This window comes from Arvicanthis niloticus, chromosome 19 (genome assembly GCF_011762505.2).
Source record: "Arvicanthis niloticus isolate mArvNil1 chromosome 19, mArvNil1.pat.X, whole genome shotgun sequence".
In the NCBI taxonomy this organism is placed as follows: Eukaryota; Metazoa; Chordata; class Mammalia; order Rodentia; family Muridae; genus Arvicanthis; species Arvicanthis niloticus.
Window position 1 is genome coordinate 14,647,949 of NC_047676.1, and position 21,272 is coordinate 14,669,220.

General features: G+C 35.9%; 1 pseudogene; it reads left to right on the plus strand.

Moving 5' to 3' along the window:
* Positions 1-1,025: 1,025 nt before the first annotated feature.
* LOC117723716 (ral guanine nucleotide dissociation stimulator-like) lies at positions 1,026-18,229 on the plus strand (annotated as a pseudogene).
* The last annotated feature ends 3,043 nt before the right edge of the window (positions 18,230-21,272 follow it).

The following is a 21,272-nucleotide window of genomic DNA, read 5'->3' on the forward strand; positions in this document are numbered from 1 at the left end:
ATATAAGATGCCCACACAATTTAGAAGGTTATCCCAATTACCCTAACATTTAGATTTCATATCTACCTATTTACTTGATGCTATGGGAGTCTCTCTCTCTCTCTCTCTCTCTCTCTCTCTCTCTCTCTCTCTCTCTCTCTCTCTCTCTGCCACCCTTAGCTCTGCCTCCCTTTTTCCTGTCCAATCATAGACCTCCCACTGGAAATAGATTGTGCAGGAAAATTTCTGCTACAAAACTTAAAATTTAGGCCTTGATTGTAACCTGTAAATTCTTTAGAAGGTATGTGTTTAAAGAGACAGTTTCCACTAAGAAACTTGAAGACCCTGGATGATATTCAGAGTGCTTGGGACAAAGTCAAGCAATCCTTCCAGTATATCTGTGCAGATCTATATTTGTTTGCACAACACAGTACTACATGAGTGATGTCCACTCTGCCTGTGGATCAAGATTGATGTTTGTTTGTTTGTTTTGGATATTTTATTTAGATTGATATTTTTTAAATAGAAATTTTGGATTTTATCCAAAGTTTGCTGAATGCATTACATCAGTGCTAGAGCATAAATTCAGGTGTAGACTTTAGAAAGTGGCATGTATTTTGTATTCTGTCCATGGCGTATCATGGCCAGCCACTGCCCTTGGCTGCTGCTTAGTCTTTCTCATTCATTAAGCACTGGTAAGTCCTTGCCTAACCATGACTTCGGGTTGCTACCTGAAGGCAATAACTTGCATGAGAGCCCAATGTTGCATAGACTATCTTTGCTTAAATTCGGCTCCTACCTCTTAGAGCACAGATAACTTTGAATGTGCAGTTTCTTTGGTCTTTAGTTGTCTTGCTTGAAAAATGTGAGAGTTGCACAGTAATATTCTCAATAGTCATCGTAGGAAGTACAATTTTGAGATGAATTCAGAATACAAGGCTAAAAATCAATATTTCCACCTTTATTTCACTTTTGCTTTCTTATACAAAGATTCAAGGTGCAGCAAGAAATAACTGGTCATATGTTTTATTGATGATTGCAGCGTTATGGCAGTTATGATGGTAAGTAAGTACATCAATCATGCAAATGTATATATGTATATGCATGTGCAAGAGCATCAATATATGCAGGCATATTTGTGTCATATATATATATATATATATATATATATATTTACGAAGATTAAAATTTGTCTATTTTCTTTCTATGTGATAACAAAGACCCCACAAGTGAGACCCAATAATAGACTTGTTTATAAAACAGCACAAATATAGTATTATTCTATTTATGTAAATTAGACTTAAATTTGAATTCCCAGAATACACTTTTTAGGATATTATTTTTTCTCTGTGGATATAAATTAGATGTTAATTTGCTCTACTGAAACACATTTTAAGTAATGCAGTTCCTGATTTAGAACAGATGAAAATAAGGTAACAATTTTAAATCTATAATGTTCCACCAAAGATATCTTCCACCCAGTATGAGTTACTTTTGTGCCACTATGACCAAAATGCATAGTGGAGCAGAAGCATTCATTTGGGCTCATACTCAAGGTTTAAAGGCAGAGTGCCTTTGATTACGGTGGTGGTTGCATGTGACAGAGATTCCTCACAGGGAAATGAACAAGAAAGCTGATACAGTGCTTAGAACCATACATGAACATTACTTTCAAAGCCATTGCCCTTCAGTGAAAAATTTTCACCAGCCTGACTCCCACCTGTGAGGGACTCCATACTCCTAATAGCAAGCCTCAATACATGAGCCTCTTGGGCACTTTTCTCATTCACAAATTTCTATTAAAAATCCCCATCAATGTGTTTTGTGACTGTTAAGGAATGTCTGGTTTTGCAGACTCTGGCTACTCCATATTCAAACGCAAACTCCACGGTAACTGAGATGCGACAGAGAGACATATGCAGTCTATTTAGAGTTGAAATGTGTATAGATTGTGGTTGTTCCACACATTTTCTTCCTCATTATTAGCTCAGAGTATGTTTGGGTTTCCTTTTCTTACTTTAGCCATAGCAGGCAGATTTGAATCTCAGTTTCCTTTCCTTTCCTTCCTTCCTTCCTTCCTTCCTTCCTTCCTTCCTTCCTTCCTTCCTTCCTTCCTTTTTCTTTATTTACTTCTTTTTTTTCCTTGCTTTTCTCTAGCCATGGTTTCTCTGTGTATCCCTGAAACTCACTCTGAAGTCCAGGCTGCCTCTCTTCCTGAGTGCAGTGCTGGGATTAAAGGTGTGTGCCACCACTACCCAAACCTCAGTTTCTTAAAAGTTTCTTTTTCTAGAAAATTCTTCCTCCTTATAGCTTCATAAAAGTTCTGTATCCTACTCTGTAAAGGCTTCTCACATCGAAAAATAGACGGTCCTCAGAGGGCTTAAAGTTTCCAACCTTCTTCAATCCATGATGTTTTCCGTATTCTACCAACTGTCACATTTCTACATGTTAGTTATTATCACTCAATAGGACATATTTGTTTCATATTCATATCCCCACCAAACTATCTGCATTTAACATTCAAATGGAAGAAACTTCAGTGCATCTTGACTTTCAGTAGACACAGTAAATATTCAGAACTGATTAACTATCATTAAGGTGTCCAGCTTAGTTCACATTCTTTCTTCCGCTCCAATACCCACTCAGTACAGTATACTCTCAGAGGAAAAAGAAAAACAAATTCTTTGTTCATAACTGAAAAACATGGTCCTCTAAGTATTGCACAGTTGGATCTTGTGCTTTGGGGAGTAGAATGTTGAATGTAAAATAATGTATGCATGCGGTGGAAGATGGTATAGCACAATAAGAAATTGTTTGATCTCTGGTATGTCCAAAGTATAAGGAGAGACAGATTCTTTCAGTTTGTCTTCTAACTACCATATGCACACTGTGACAAACAGGTTCCCACAAACATGCTTATACAGACACATATGCACTATATAAATAAATGTAATAAAAATTACAAATGACCTAAGCTTACTATAAGTTGGATATTATCTAATTGGTAACATAATTTTTACAAAACATTTTCTAGGTATTTTGTTACTGTGTTAAAATTGTTTGTATTTCAACACTGGGACACTGAGTGCCATAAGAATAGAAGACAAAATTTAACATCTGAGTGGCTTGGACCAGACTTGTAATCTAGCACTGGCTATGAGATCTTGGCTATAAGTCTTAACTTTTCTAAACTTCACATGTAAAATGTTTGTTGTAATAACATAAAGAAAGCTCTTGATACCAGTAAAACATCATTAGTATTTGTCAGATCCATTTTCATAATTTATGAAATTATTTTATACATGTAAACAAATAATATCTAGTACACTTACATGTAGAGAATGATTAACTCTACATACTGAAGTCAGGTTCAAATTCTTTCTCTGATTGATTTTAATGTTAATAAAGGCATAATCAAAATAGATTAGAGCTTAAATTTCTTATCATTTCCATAAAATTCACTGATTAATTAATCAAAACCAACTGACATTATAAATTCCCCCTTATATTTCTTAAATAGAAACCTCTGCACTCTCAATTCCTGTTATTGATCTTCTTGTCTCTCTTGTAACACATTGATTAGTGTCTTGGCTTTTGTTATTTTAATATCTGATGGAGGTCTATTCACATATCCCTCTTTCTAAAATGTTTCTTGTTTAATGACATTTAAAAGTACTATATTGGCTTATAATTTAATTAGCTATATAATAGATTGAAAATATGATATATTACTTTATTAAATCATCTAAATTAAAGCAATAAATATTAACTTAATCTAACTAATTTTATAGTCATAGAAATATTATAGTTTGCACTTTTGTAGGTATTTATTCTTATAGTAGTTATGTCAAAATATTTTATCTATATGTGTATATATATGTAAATTTTATATATGTATATGTGTGTGTTCCTGTATGCATGTATGTATGTATGCATGCATGCATGCATGTATGTATACATGTATATTATTGAGTCCCGTTAAATACATTTAATATTGCTCATATGAATTTCTGTTAAGACTGACTATTTGGGGTTGAATAATCTATCAAGGGCTCTTCCCCACCAAATACTGATATTTCTTCTTTTACCATTATTCATCTAGAGGTATGAAACTGCATAGTGAGATCCAGAGCAGCAAGTTTTCAGAAGATGTTGCACATGTTAGGGAATCTTTCTGGTAATGCAGCTGATTTGAATTATCTCTGGTTCTTGTAAGTAAGTCATACCTATAAATCAGTTAGTAACTCTAATTAAAACCACACATTGGTTCATCACATTGAGCTTCAGTGCAATCAATACGTTGGCCAGTAGTAAGGTCCCGGTGATAATGAGTGCTTGCGTGCGTGCGTGCGTGCGTGCGTGCGTGCGTGCGTGTGTGTGTGCGTGTGTGTGGTGTCTTCTGAAAATGTTTGTCATAAAACACTTTCAAATATGCTTAAGGTTATAGACCTAGGCTTTCTGAACATTCCCTGGTCAAAGACGCTTCGTTTTGCAGTGGGCAGCTGTCATGAATACCTTGTGCGTTTACTTATTTATAATTATGTGTGGCATTTTTGTTTTCTTTAATTGGGTTAATGAGCTAATTTTAAAATTTTTATTTTATTTATCTGTTCTTTGAGAATTTCGTATGTGGACATGATATATTTCAATCATATCTACCCTTCCCACAACTCTGGTCCTGACTTCTCCCAGACAGGCTACATACTCTGTATGCCCTCAAATACAAATTCATTATTTCTTCTTTTCCTTCTCCTCCTTCTCTTTCTCCTCCTCCCCCTCTTTCCTCCTGCTCCTTGTCCTCCTCCCTTCCTCCCTCTTTATTCCTGTTTATTTTTAATATAATCCACTGACTTCAGTTAGTCCTACCTATATGTGCAAAGCAATTCAGTCAACCTAAAAGAACACTGACTCTTCCAATTCATCTGTCAACTACCAGCGCATCTCAGCCAGCTATGGGTGGGGCCTACTGAGGTCTTCTCCCACCCATGCTGGAATATTGACTAGTTTGATCTTATGAAGGTTGAAAGAAATCAGGATATATTTAATTCTTAAATTGATAGGTAGGGAGAGAGATCATGGTTCCTTCCACTAAAGATCTACTATAACTTGTCATGAGCTCCTGTCTAAAAGAAACACTTTTATTGCTGAAAATCTTTTAATTCTCTGACAGTCTACTCAGCCAACTTTCTCTTCCACAACCTGTGGATAGAAGATAACCCGAGGGCTTTTTTCTCTAAAAAAAAATTTCAAGTGACCCCAATCAGTCCAGTGTCTCACTGAGTAAAGTTCTTGTCCTTTAAAGAGGTTCAACAAGCTGAATCTAAATGTTGGGTCCAAATCAAGAAGGATTAATAGAATCCAGGCCTGCTCTACGCCCTCTATATAAAGTGAAACCATCTTAATAATAATAATTACAGAGAGAGAAAGAGAGAGAGAGGGAGAGAGAGAGACAGAGAGAGAGAGAGAGAGAGAGAGAGAGAGAGAGAGAGAGAGAGAGAGAGAGAGAGAGAGATCTCAAACTTTCTGGGGAATGGAAATGACACTCCTCATTGTATATCCTCTACTGTTTTGAAGGATTGGGCTTTTTGTGTGCTATGTGTGTTGGTATGCAATAAATCTTGTGTACAATGGACTACAAACTTCTCATGTTGTAATTTTTGCTTAATTTAGAAATGGACTCATGAAAGAAGAGCTGGCAGGTAACAAGATACAGCGATATGAGCTCCACTGTAATGGCTTTGTCATGTCCAGAGGACACTGTTTCATATCATCCTCCCCCAAGTCTGTTTCTCACAATGCTTCTGCCCTCTCTTCAGCTCTGTTTCATAACCTTGTGTAGGAGGGAATAATGTACATATTCCATTTATAGGTGTGCACTACAGTCATGTTTTGTCTGTCCTTTATTAGTAAGTCTCTTTGTTATTGTGTTTTTTAGTTTATAAAGTTTATTACAAAAAGGATATACAAATAACACATCACACAACAAAATTAATCAAACCTAGTCTATACAACGTATTTAATGTCTGTAGTTAGAATAGAATAATGTATAATTTTAAGTGAAACCACACAATCTTACAGTTGTTCTATACTACATATGGAATGTAGCCAATAATATATTTATGTATATAAATAAATATACATGTGCATATAATAACATGAAGAAGAGAGAAAAATAAGGAGGAGCATAGGGAGATGAAAAGGATTTTGATGTAGGTAATGGACATGAGTTATGAATAAGGCTAAAGTTAATTGTTTTCTAGTTCAAATTCTGTCATAGATTAAGATTTTTATAATGTAAACTTTACATTCTGGGATATTGAAGCTTCATGTGTTCACTTTGGTGTTAGAAACATGCTATTTAAAGTTAATTTTATTCTGTTATAGTAATAGTATGCTCTTATAAAAGTCATGGTAGAAAAATCACGTGTGTAATATGTAATATTATTTATAGAACATTATGGTCCATGATATGTACAAAAACTACCTATTCTGAGAAACATTGGCCTGGGAATATATCTCAGTTTTAAAATGTCTGCCTAACATGTATGCAATTATAAATTTGATTCCCAGCACTAAATTAATTAATTCATTAAATTAATTTATAACGGTGCTACACATTAAATAAATACCAATAAGTAATTATATTTTCACAAAGACCATGTTCCATCTTAAAGCTAAATTCCAGGTTATGACTTTCAATAATCAAGGTAAGGATTGCTTCAGCATCCCACAGACAAAAAGAAAAGTTCTTCCTCAGATACATGGAATCTTGCGAGTGTTGACCAGCTTCTCATTTGTTTAAAACTTAAATGTCAAGAAGCCTAAATATAGGCAAGAAAATGTTAAAACATGCTTAAGCTTGCAGAGTATAAATAAGAAAATGGGATAGCTAAAAAAAACTTTGCTTCTCCATTCTGTACAGCTTAAAGTACACCAGGTATAATATTTTTGAAAGTATAAAGTCTTTGAATATGAGCTTTATACGTATAAGACATTGCTTGCTTTTAAATTACTATTAACATTTCGTTTGTTGGGCAAGAATGAGTAAAATGTGTGCATTTCACATAGCAGTTTGGGGGTAATTTTATAACAATGGCCTTTCAAGGCATTCAGGAGTTTTACTATTAGTAGTGTTGCTATTTTTAATTTAATTTACTTTTATTTTATCCATTTTATAAGCATGAATATATCCGCTCTCAAACTACATTCATTATTAAGAACCATTGGTCTTTAGCATCTATGCATCTTTGGTTTCCTTAGCTTAATTTAAAATCTATGCTCTTTAGTTCTCCCAATGTCAGAAATCCAATGTCTAACCTCTTGGGTTTTGGTTATCCTTTCTCCTGCCCAGGCCTCTCACGCTATTTTTTTTTTTTTTCAGGAATGAATTCATTGGTGGGAAGGCTTTACCTTAATTAGTGACCTTGAACTGTGGAATGCATTAGAGAATGCAAGAAAGGCTTCTGTGTCGGAAATGCTGCACAGCTGTCATTTTCTTGAGGGTAAATTAATGAGTATGGCAGCTAAGACACCTGGGTTATAGTTCCTGCTCTGGATCCAGCGAGCAGAATGACATTGATCCAAGTCCACATGGGACCTCAGCGCCTTCATCTTGAACATTAAAGATTTGCACTAAATTATCTCTAAGATTCTTAAATTTTTAATGGTTTTAATTATCAGCTTCATTCATTTTTAAGCTTCCTCTCTTTTGTCTGCTTATGGGTGTTGATACCTTCTTTTCTATCTAAGTAGCATACATGATAACACATCCAAGTCAAATACACAGTTTTGGCTTCTTGGGGAGCAAAGAGCAACCAGCCATAGGGAAGGCTGAAGTCTGTGTTATAGCAGCCTCTAAATTATCTGTGGGTTTCACTTAGCAAAATGTATGCTGTTTTGTAACTCCATTTCTTAAGTTTAAAATTATTTTATTCTTCAACACAGAATTTGTCCCAAATTTATGATTAATTCTTTAACATAAAATCTAAAGTATCAGTTTGAAGACTGAGAACATTGCTTTTATTTTGGACATTTATGAAAAGTAATTTTTCATCTCTCTAGCATATCATTTGAAGTTTATGTAGTTATTAGGTTAGTATTAGCCATGTGTGGTAATTTCCTATCTACGTTTTCCACTAAATTGCTTAATTTAAGGAGTAAGTTTACAGCTGCCTATGTTCCTTAATATTTAGAATAGTATCAACCTAGTCTGCAGCATAAAAGAACACAATAAAATCTCTCAATGACACAATCTAGTCATATTTCAAACAGGCACTTGTCAATAACTAATTGACTATTCTGTTTTATTGAGTGCCATTTGAAAAAGTAAATGTTTTTCAGTAATATATTATATATTACTGATAATCATTAATAAAATTAATCATGTCTTTTTGGTGTATTATTTCAAGTTAGCTAGTGAATATTTACACATGGATGACTTTTCTACAAACCCTACATGGTAGATCCTACTGCTCTCTCTCCATTAGACAAGGATGAGGCGAAATCTCTTTTTTAAGATTATAGGCTTCAAAAGTAGGGGTCCCTAGCTGAACTGAGGCTACTAGAATCTAAGCCAATGCACAACCTTGCTTCTTTTTAAAGTTAAATGATCCACATAATTACAAGCAGCAGCATAATATTCTTTAATAAGGCAACATTGTTTCTCACTGTTACCAACACTGTGCACCGATAGTACCAGTTGGTTTAGCACACACATACGTGGAAAAACATACTCTTAACTCCTCAGAAACTAACAGACTAGAAAGGCCATCAAGGCACATATGATGTGAGATTTGCTAAAATACAGAGACATATGATACTCCATTTTATTGAAAAAGGTGTGTGGGGAGGTTGTTTATGCTTCTAGTATGCAGGTACTTATACAGGTTGGAAGAGGATGTCAGATTCTCTGGAACTGGAGTTAGAAATGGTTGTTGGGAACCAAACTCACTTTCTCATCATGGGGCAATCTCTCCACTCCCTTTTCCATACCCGTTTATAAAGTTTAATGAAAATGGGGCAGGGACTTATAGTTGGTAGGAGAAAATGATGATTTCAGGAAGTGATGGCATTAAAAATGATATCTGAAGCAAAGGTGGGATGTTCCTGTGTGTGAGAAATTCTATCTTAAGAAAGCAGAGAAGACCCGGGAAAAGAAAGCATAGTAAATCTCCAGAAGGTGTTAGGAAAGAAGCCACACTACCCAAAACTTTGCTGTTCATCTGATGACCTATTGCAGAACAAGGGCTGGTAAGAAGACACTGGTTTTGTGATTTTATTAGATATAACTGGTGATATTTTTAAAGACTGGATGAACACAGTTAAAGTGAGGACTAGAGACCTGGGACGTAGTGCACTTAAGTAGAAAGATCACAGATGCTTGAACCCAGAAGCAACAATGAGGGATGATTGGAAATAATAAATACAAAAAGTACCAGATAGGGGATAAATGGGATGGATGTAGCACAGAGGACGAGCAGAAACGATTTTTAGGATGAAGGATGAGTCAGTTGTCTCCATAGCTGTCCAGACGTTATGGAGAACAGGCAGTTATGCCTAGGGACACCAAAGTAGAACCTTTAAATTTGAGATGTTCACTGTGAGATATTTATTCTACATTATGACTTCCTAAAAGAAGTCTGGGCTGGGGAAAGGGAGCGAGAAGGGAATCATGTAATGACCCAGAAGAGCTGCTGCAAACAAGAAAGGATGCGTCATACAGAAGGAAGCAGTTCACTGGAATTACTATTAAAAGCCCTGTTCTCAGGAAAGACTTCAACCACTGAAACATACTGAAAACATAGAATTCATTTTGCATACAAAGGCAACATAGATCAGTAAGTATTTCTTTAGAAATTAAGACAAAATTTTAAACTATTTAATCACCTTAAGATTTTATTCTGGTTATCTTAAATTGTAGATGTTTTCTCAAAAATAATGAAATGGTTGGTTTTTTTGTTTGCTGGCTTCAGAGATAATAATGGACATTGTTGGAGCCAATGAAAATATTAAAATATTGGCGTAAAAATCAGAGTCACATAAAATTGCAGATATGGCTGTGAGAGTGCTTAAAGAATTCTAAATAAAATTTCATAACTCATGAAATAAATAATTCTAAAAATTAAAATGAGATATAGTTTTTCAGATGTCTTCAGCAGGCATAATGCAGGCTTCTCCATATTGTTTTGTTTGGAGTATGACAATAGAACACTACTTCGTACAGATGTGTAACATGGAGAAAGGAGAGACTGGGGATTTCTGGGTGACTTTTTGCCCCTACTTCAAAGATGATTATGATAACTTCTAAAGGCTCCCCTGAATAAAGAAGGTAATAGAAAATGTGTTTTTATAACTACTGCATTAAAATGATCTGTTTTCCCCTGTACCTTGAGATGCATATATATGCATTTGTAAATATATTTATATAAATATGTAAATTTATATTAAATTATATATAAATATATATTTAAAATTATATCTAAATATATATATATAATTATATATATAAATATATATTTAAGAACTATTAGTTCATGGAGATATTGAGATTTTTTCCATTGACTACAATCAAATAATCATGTCTGTTAAGTGTTTAAAGCACTCTTGCACTCATATATGCAATTTTCTATAAATATAAATTTCCCTCCAAATTTTAATATTTCCACTGGCTCCAAATATCAATTATTTTATCTTTGAATCAAGCAAACAAACAAATGTTCCCCCAAAAATCATTTCATTATTTTTGTGAAATTATCTACACTAAAAATAACAAAATTTACTGTACTTTGACATTTTTCAAAGTGTATGTTGTTCTATTAAAAAATATTCTCTGTTCAAGAATAAATATTAATTATGTATATGCTTAGTCTTAATGCTACCATGTAGCATTTGGGACACAAATAATGGGACTTAGGCCAGCTTCCCATTTCTTCATATACAATGTTAAAGCCACAGGAACTCAGGAGTAAAGATTTATTCAAATAAATGTGTCTACTTCATCAAGGGCATATTATGTGAATCAGCCCCATTTTAGGAGCCAATAGGAAAGAAGGTGACATGGATCACTAGTTTAACCTGGTTCTTCCATCTTGACTGTTGTCACTGCCAGAAGTTAGATTCAGTGTTGTTCTTGCATCTATACAATAAAATACAGAAATAAGAAATTCTGGGGAAACAGACTTTGTGGACATTATGGATGTGCCTTCAAAACCCCAGGGATGATGGTCTCTGTTGGTCAAGGGTTCCATGAACACATGGCTAATTAAGGCACTGACTGTCGAAAATATAAATTCTACATTGAGAAAAAATTCTCTCTATATATATATCTTATTGTGTCAACTTGTGCAAATTTATTAAATCTTATATTCAAAATGCTGATGAAGAAGATTCTGTATGTGGAAGACCTTACCAGTCAGTTCCTGACAAATTGTTATGACAAAGAAATTCCCGAGTTAGAGACTTCTTCGGGGCTAATGGCTGCCTTTCTATATAGTCACTAGGAAAGCTAGACAAATGCTATTTCATGGGCTCATCATTTTTTTAGTCCAACCAAAGGTACTTGCTTTAATCTCTGCTAATCAACACACTGTCGTGTTTTAAGTATAGAGCTGGTGACAGGAAAAAGAAACTGCAGAGCTCTCTCAGAGGGCAGACACGGGCAGGAGTGAAGCCACAAGGTGGCGTCCCTGGAACACAAGTTGAAGAATTAAGTGCTAACTGGTGTAAAATTCTCAAAAAAAAAATTTGGGGGGGGGGGGGACCAAAATTGCTGATGTTTACATGGCTCATAGCCTCTGATACTTTGCTATAGCAGCTATATCTTCTTCAGGGAGTTTTCTTCATCGATTTGGGATTTGTTTCTGGAAGCTTATTCTTTGTGTCCTTTGTGCTTTCCTAGCAGTTCTGAGTTACTAAGTACCTCTACGCAGTTTCTATGTTTTGCAAGCAAAATACTGAGGGGTGAGATGTGGAATATCTCATATCATTGTAAATTTAAATGAATAAGCAATGCAAATAATTTGGATAAATTAGATTTTCAAATAAATTAATAAATTGGCACATGTTTAGATTACTAACTTCACAGACAAATCTGCGTGTTCTGTGTTTTGAAAATATCACTTTGCTTCTTGCAAAGTAAGTAGCCAAGTAGGTAAAACACATTTTAAATCTTTTTTACTAAGATTCAATAAATATACTCAAAATTATTTCATGTAATAAGCATCCATGTGATTCTAAGTCCCAGAACCATAGATGCTCATATAGAAAGCAGTAAAAAAGTTCAATGACTTAAAAATCAGTTGACTCATTTCTTAGTTTACTCACAAGAGAAAATGACTCTCCTATTTCAATTTCACAATAGAACAAATAACAGCACAACTATTAGTGTTGCAAACACAAAGAGGTGTGGTCTGTATGGCACAGGAATGAGGAAGAAGGCAACAGAAAACTGGACAATCAAAAACAAAGATGGAAGGAACAATGGAAGCTAGACAAATGTACAGTACTGCATCCATATGGTTTATGTTACGTGTCTATGCTGTGTTTTCTTGAGTATACAGTATGCAGTCATCAACACTTGTGCACGATTCCCACACAATGGTTTTTACCATTAAGCTGAACAATAGGATTTTAAACATCTACACCGAAATCATTTTAATATGCCTTTTACAGACTATCTTGATCTAGGCTCCAGTGTCTTGTTAGTAAATCTAATTCTCAAAATGCTGAAAAGTTTTGGAAGCCTCACTGATGGCTTCCCTGCGTCCTCAGTATTCTCTGATGTAGCCATGGTGCATGCTAGATGTATGCTGAGAAATGGTAGCGTCTACATGTACATCTCCACGTGTTGGCTCTCAAGATCATGCTGACTTTAAAGACTGCTGTTAAGATGGTGGACTGTGCACAATCATATGTTATCTTTATTAGTTTATGGAAATCAAGGAAAAATAAAGCTTTGATGGCAATGATATGAAAATGACCCAGACTTATATCAATTGAGAAAATTGGAAAATTATAAAATGCTAAAAATATGGTGATTTTGGCCACACCAAGATGAGTGGATTCAAGTTGATGAGCAGTTTCAAATGCTAAAGCAATGTACCAAATTATGTATGTTCCTTTCGACATCACTGATAGTTAGAATAGAAAATAAGTACAAAATGTACACACACACACACACACACACACACACACACACAAATACAGGAACTGTTCTTTATTGATGTGGAAGATTAAAAGTATATTATATGCAAACTCTAGTTGATTAACAAGGCAGCATGTCAAAGTTCCTAGATTGATACAGTGCATGTTTGTTTTCAGGATCAAGTAGAAATCCAGCACTTGATCTCAGGTAAGACTCCTGATCAGCAGTGTCAGTGATAGATGCTGGGCATTGATCACAGCTGAATACCTGCTGATACCAGGAGGGGTTGGAAGCTTCACGTTGGTTAGTGTTTCCCCTGTGGTGTAATCATCCTCACTGTGGGCCAAGAGGGTATAACAAATCTGCAGTGGATGAATTTTATCTCATAAAACACAACCTTAGTGTTGATGTTTTTACACAGGCTGCAATAACAGCAAGGGTCTATAAAAATATATCACTTTAATATAAAAATGACCACAGCATTATTTAGGCATAATCATATGGAAAATTTATTTCTTTTATCATCATTATTATTATTAAATCTTTTTTTCACCATTCTGTCATTATTCCCTTTCAGGTCATCTGCCCTCTGACAGTTCGCCACCCCATTCCACCTCCCCTGTCTCCAAGAGGATGTCCCCGCCCCTCCTACCTCTACCCCACCAGACAACCCCACTTCCTGGGGCCTCAAGTCTCTGGAAGGTTAGGTGCATCTATTTTTTCAAGTGTTCTCTCTAAAAGTTCTCTTCTCTTTCTATATGTTCAGTAAATTATTACATAAAATAATAGAAGATTTAAGAATTTATTTTAATTTTATTGTTTTTCATTGAAGAAAGAGCAAAAATGACTTTCTTCACACAACTACTGTTATCATATTACAAACTTATTTTTGTTGTGACAAATATAAGAATTGTGTTTAATCTATTAGGTGGTAAGAATTAGGTTGAAATTCATCCTTTTGTGATAAAAATAAACTATTAAATTGTTAGTATATGTATCAGTAAATATCAGCAAATAAAACTTGATACTGCCAAATAATTACCAGGAAAAGTTGAAATATATCATCCTGTGAGTATCTAATTCACAATACATGGTGTTTCAAGATTGTACAAATCATTTTTAGAGGAAAACTGTACTTCCTTACCCAGGAACCCAATGCCGTGATTAGATGTTGCAGTTCCTGTCTGATCTCACTTGATCCATCCCGAAGTTAGTCACTTGGAGACTCAGGAGTTCCCATTTCCATGGAAGAAGTTGATGATGTAAATGCTTACAAATCACTTATTATGTGTCTACTGTATCACCAAGGCTTGCTTGCTTATCTTGCCTTTCTCCTACTTGCACCCATATTCAATCATGTGCCCACCATAGCTCACAGCAGTATGCCAAATCCAGAGAGAAAAAGTGCATCTCTCCAACTAATTTCTGCTACTGTCCAAACACTGAAGCTACTGTCTGACTTGACTTGGATCATACCTAAATCTGTTAGTCTCTACTAGCGACTCAAAGAATGAGGATGAGTGCTGGAAAGAAAGAAGAGAGGGCCAGGCAGGCTGTGGTGAATATTTTGAGCCACAGTTGTATTTCTAAATCAAGCCCATATAACTTAACACGATCTGAGCCATGTGAAGAGTCAAAGGAACAGTATTCCATGCAGAAAAATTACTCAATGCCAGAGGAAAAAGATGGGGCTATGGTCATAATGACCATAACATGAATACACACACACACACACACACACACACACACACACACACACACACACACACATTTTGAAGGTACAATTTTCTTACCTTTTATTCTATATAACAAATTTCTTCAACATTAGATATGCATCAGTTCTAAGTATTTGCATTGTTTAAAAATATCAATACGGATGATTAAATTGATTAGTAACACACAAATAAATTTTCTCATCAAACCTCCTCTTCAAATATGATAAAGTCTACTTATTGTTTTCTTGGAATATGTATTTTAATTTGAATTACTTGTGCATAACATGTAAAATGTAATAATACTAAGTTGATAAAATAGTTTAAGAATTGTAGTGATCTTAATTTGTGGTTAACAACACAGACTGTCATGTCATTTAGTTAAACTCTTAGTTTTACTTCCCTAACTCAAAAATCCAGACTTATTTATAAATAGTAGCTGCTTTATAGAAGTACTATTAAAATTGATATATGGAATATATACAATGTACAAATGAATAATTAGTTTCTAGTAATTTTTTAATTAATATTAGGCTATTGTCTGACAAATGTGAGCAGTAGAAACAATAAAGAAGTCACAAAGGGAGACTACTGAAGAGATAGAAAACCTAGGAATGAGATCAGGAGTCATAGATACAAGCATCATCAACAGAATACAAGAGATAGGAGAGAGAATCTCAGATGGAGAAGATACCATAGAAAACATTGACACAACTGTCAAAGAAAATATAAAATGAAAAAATCTCCTAACACAAAACATCCAGGAAATTCAGGACACAATGAGAAGACCAAACCTAAGGATAATAGGTATAGATGAGAGTGAAGACTCCCAACTTAAAGGGCAAATAAATATCTTCAACAAAATTATAGAAAAAAAACTTCCCTAACCTAAAGAAAGAGATGCCGATGAAGAAGCCTACAGAACTCCAAATAGACTAGATCAGAAAAGAAATTCACCCTGTCACATAATAATCAAAACAACAAATGCACAAAACAAAGAAAGAATATTAAAAGCAGTAAGGGAGAAAGGCCAAGTAACATATAAAGGCAGACCTATCAGAATTACACCAGACTTCTCACCAGAGACTATAAAAGCCAGAAGATCCTGGACAGATGTCACACAGACCCTAAGAGAACATAAACGCCCGCCCAGCCTACTATACCCAGCAAAACTCTCAATCACTATTGATGGAGACACCAAGATATTCCATGCATATTGTTTTTAATCTTCCAAAAATATTATGGTAATGTCTATAGGCAACATAATTTTCCAATGGTATAAAAAAATAAGTATGTACTCTGGCAATTTACTAAAGCTAGGCACTTTCAAGAGGCAAAGTCAGAATTTAGAGCTACATTTTCTGATTTCTAAATGCAGTAGTTTTCACAGACTGTGATTTCCGGCTTCTTAAATAACAGAGTGACTGTCTACATGCAGCTCCTTCAGATATAGATCCTGCATACTCCATATGTATGTTGCTTTAAACTGTATTTCTCATTAACTCAATTTCAGTAAGAACCTCAAAAAGGGAATTCTCTTGCTAAATGATTGATGAAGGAGGTCCCAGCTCATGGTAAGTGATACCACCCTGGGTGAGGGATTGTTGGGCAGTGAGTGATGAATGATATAAGAAAGGAGGTTGAGCAAAACATGGGCAGCTAGGCAGTAAGCAGCGCTCATTCGTGGCTTTTACCTCGGCTCAAGACCCTGCCTTGCATTTCACTCCATCAACTATGACCTGGGGTATATAAGCCTCACAAACGTTTCTTCCCTAGTGTGTGTTTGATGATGGCCTCTCTCACAGCATAGAAACCTAACAAGGATAGAAATTCATACTAGAAATTTGATGTCACTGTGACAGACCTGACCATGTGGTTTTGGGGCTAGGGAAGGATTGGGGGTAGCGTTTGAGTTTTGATTTGAAAAGGCTATTCAATACTCAGAGCCCAGTGGGTTGTTCAGTTAGAGCTTGGAAGATAAGGATGCTGCAAGTCCCATGGGCGGAGCAACAGTATCAATCAGTCAGACCCGCCCCCACTCCCTCCCCCCAGCTCCTGGGGACTGGGCCACCAACCAAAGAGTACATACACATGGAGGGACCCATGGCTCTGCCCGCGTATGTGGCAGAGGATGGCCTTGTTGGACATCAGTGGGAAGAGAGGCCCTTGGTCCTATGGGGGGTTGTGCCCCAGTGTAGGGGAATGCCAGGGCAGGAAGGCAGGAGGAGTGAGTAGGTGAGTGGGGGAGCACCTTTATAGAGGCAGGGGAAGGGGGAATGGGATAGGGAGTTTCTGGAGGGGAAACCTGGAAAGGGGATAACGTTAGAAATGTAAATTTAAAAATATCCAATAAAAGAAAAAAAAAAAAGAGCAAGGAAACATGGCTAGGGTTTAGGGTAGACTGGGCTAATTAGGGCTGAGTTTATGATTATGGTTACAGGTGTAGTTCAACAGTAGGGACCCAGATTGCAAAGCTGAGGTACTGCCTATATCCAGAAATCTCTGAGAGCAGTGGAATGGGAAACACATGTACGCCTGTATTGATTTGTGCACCTGGGAAATGGGAGGAGATAGAGGAGCCTTTTAAGAAAGGCCTGTTGAAGAAGAGATCGTAATGGAACCACCCTCTTGACAATGACCTAAGAACGAAGAACCTTGCTATGCAGGCAACCCACTGGTTAGAGCAAGGTCTTCAGGCTCACTTGTCAGAGACACTAGAGAGGGCAGGATGTCCTCTCTTGCTATCTTCAGACTACTTGAGGCTCAAGACTCAAGAAAGACAACAGTAATGGCCACGGTGGTATTTGGAGGCACAGAGTCCACTCTTGCCTTCAACGCCTTCAATCCCGAAAGAAAAAAATTCTTGACCAACAGCAGCCAAGACTGGTACTGCACAGACCAGGGTGAGAATGCTTCTGCCCCACTGGACTGGAGGGAACCCCTTAGAGAGTCACGTATTAGTGTAGAGACTGGTTAAGCTGGTGAACAACCTGGTGCCTTCTATTCAGGAAGGGGACCCTTTCTTTGTCCCGGCATTTCTTTCCAAATACTGAATATTTGCCACACTCCCTATAGGTACTGGACCTGCTATTCATGAGGTATGCATCCTTCAGCCCTTATTCTGAAGGGGATGAACAAGTAAAAAACACCGTCTGTAGCTTCCTGGACACGTGGATAGAGAAGAGCCCTGAGGGCTTTTGTGAGCCCATAGACTGGTACCCTTTGAAATAACTGAAGGCCTACTCGAGTGTGTAATGCCACACTCAGATCTTATTGCCCATGTCAATAGGCTCCTGACAGTTGTAGGAAGAACAGGCCAAGGATTAACCATCCAAGGATGAGGAAGACTCAGATCTTGGGAGACACATCCTCAGATCCAGAGATTGAATGGGTGTAAATTGGCAGGGAAATCAGCAAATCTGGAGCCAGATCCAACTTGTGCACCAGATCTGAACAACACAAAAACCACCAGAAGTTTCTGTGACACATGTGTAGTTACAGCCATGTGTGGCAGCAGCAGTCTTGCCAACACACCTGATAGCAGCTGTGGAACCTGTGTCTCAGCATGTCTCTAGATATAGTGTATCTTTCAGTAATCTGCTTTTTACAGTGGGCCTACCTATTTAGAGAATGGTCCTGTCACCTCTGGCCATCAATTTGAGTCTGTCCCATATCTGAGCTGCCGCTCCTGCCCCTCATGATCAGCCCCTGATTTCAATGCAGCAGCAGTTCCAGCCCCACAGCCAGTCTATCCCTCCACTGGGAAATAACCCTTTTACTCCTTCTGATCTTTTCAATGTTTGTGTTTCATTTAAGTATTTATTTTAATAAAGTGTTAGTGGTTTTTTTTTTAAAGGATGCTGCAAGCAGTGTGGATACTAGAGATGTGGTTTATGATGTTTCAGAGGGAAGTAAAGACTATCAACCATTAGATTCTATCTTAAAAATATTTGAAGTTTGTTCTTCTGGAACTGAAAAATCAGTTGAGATTAACAAAAGAGTGTCACCAATAAAGTAGAGCCTTTTCTTGGACAACACACACACCCACACAAACATACCATGGGTAAGACCTCTTGGGATTAGATGACATATCAGGGGGATGTTCCCTGGGGAAGATTGATTCTGATTCTCAATAGATCTCTTCGATCTTAATCTGAAATGGAGTCTTATAAGATTTCCTCAATGTTGTTTGAGATATTAACAGGTATTATCATTGTTCAAAACTTGCTTAGACAACTATATTATTGAGATGCCATTGATGTATTGAGATTTAATTGATATGGCTTCTGGGTCATAACTCATATGGTATTGGAGACACAGTTTCATGTCAGGAACATTGGTTCACTGACTCAAACCATCATTTTACCTCTCGTCAGTGTTGTTCTTTGTCCTTAGGTGTATAGTAGACGTGACAGATTGCAATGGTATATCTGGGTCAGTTGTTCTCTACAAATAACCAGTCGTAGATCTTAAATTACACAAAAATCAAGTTGAAATATGTAAAATCACTAAAAATAATACTATATCGTTAAATCCCAGGAAGGAAAATATTCTTAAACACTGAATTTCACAGTGATTTCTTCTGATAGAACACTAAATGTTCAGCCACGAATGTAAATATAAACAGATGGGGTTCCACCCAACAAAGGGACTCAGCACAGATAAGAAAACAATCAGAAAAATAAAAACCTGCTATAAAGATTACAGGAAGATTTTTGACACTCTTCTGTCTGATTAAGATTTCAAATTCTGAAAATATAAGTGAATTTACATGAGTTAATACAAGAGAAATTAAAAGGCTGGCTTAAAGAACAGGTATGCAATGTCTACACTGTTTCCAAAGAGAAAACTAAAGTAATTAACCTGTATGTAAAAAGCTATTCATGATGACTAATCAATAATTGTCTGAATTAAGCATATTAAATCAACAATAATGATATGATAACCCACACCTCTTAGGATTGCTACTATTTCAAAGGCAGTGTCCAGAGCAAGTGTTGGGAAGAGTGTGACAAAACGAAATCTTTCATCTCTTTGAGAATGTAGATGGCTGTGATTACTGTAGGAAGAATTATGGTGGATTCTAAAGAGATTAAAAATAAAAATACCATATGGCCAGTAATCCTTCTGAGTATGAACCTAAAAGAAGAGAAATCGGAACTTCATAAAGATATCTATTTTCCCACATTCATTGCACCATTACGCACAACAGGAAAGATGTAGAAATAACCATGTCTGTCAACAGACTGAATAAAATCAATTTGGTACATGTGTAAACTGAATGGTATGAGTACTTGTTAAGATCAGGTCAATTGCCACAACATGGGTGGGTGTAGATTATGCAATGTGGATTTTATTTATATAAAGAAAGTTTAAAATAGTGTGTGAGCTCAGACAATTGAATATTATCAAGGACAGACCGAATGGCATTAAGAGGTCAAAAGTTTATACACACACATATATATAGAATGAATATATATAAATATATATGTATGTGTAATATATATGTGTGTGTATATGTGTGAATATATATATATATATATATATATATATATATATATATGCTCTAAAATGAATAAATGTAGTGACCTAATGGGCAACAAGAATAGTATAGTTAAAATTATATACTGGAAATTTCCTAGAGGAACAGATTTTAAGTACTTTCACTACACAGAGAATGAAGGGTAACTGTAAAAAATAATGAATGTGTTGTTTTCTCCCAGAGTGATTGTTTTTCTATGTATACAAACACCACATTGTTCAGTGAAAGAATCGTTAAAATGTCTGTGGGAATCAGAGTCCTAGTGTACAGCAGTGGTGACTTGACTTTTTGTCCTCCTAGTCCTTTTGTCTCAGGCTAATTGCTGATATCACAGGCAAGGCTACCAAATGAGTTTCTCCATACATTCTAATCATTCCTCTTCCATAATAATAAATTTTATTACTTGATATGATTTTATCACAAATCCATTTTTTCTTGAAGCAGTAAACGTAACTCCAAACTAAGCACTTAATAAAAAATTAAAAGGTCTCTGCCTTTGAAACATCAAATGTAAATATTGAGTTAAGCAGCACAATGTAGGAAGAACATTCCCCAATATTCCCCAATCAACTCTACAAGGTAAAATTCTATCTTTTCCCAGACAGACCTTTTCTTAATCATAACAGAAAGTGAGACATGACTAAACGTGGAACACCAAGGAAAAGCATGACTGACGGCCATCTCCATGGATATTTGGGTGTCAGATCCAGTACTGGGATGCTGACATGCTCTTTATTGAAAGTCAGTAAATTCCCTCAAAATTAGTCACAAAGCTATAACTGAGATTCCTATAATCACAATAACAATTTGAAATAAAGATTATTTGGGGCCATTTAAATCAAATATATCCTTTGCATTTACTGTCTGAAGTTCCTCTGTGTACAGCATCTCTTAGGTA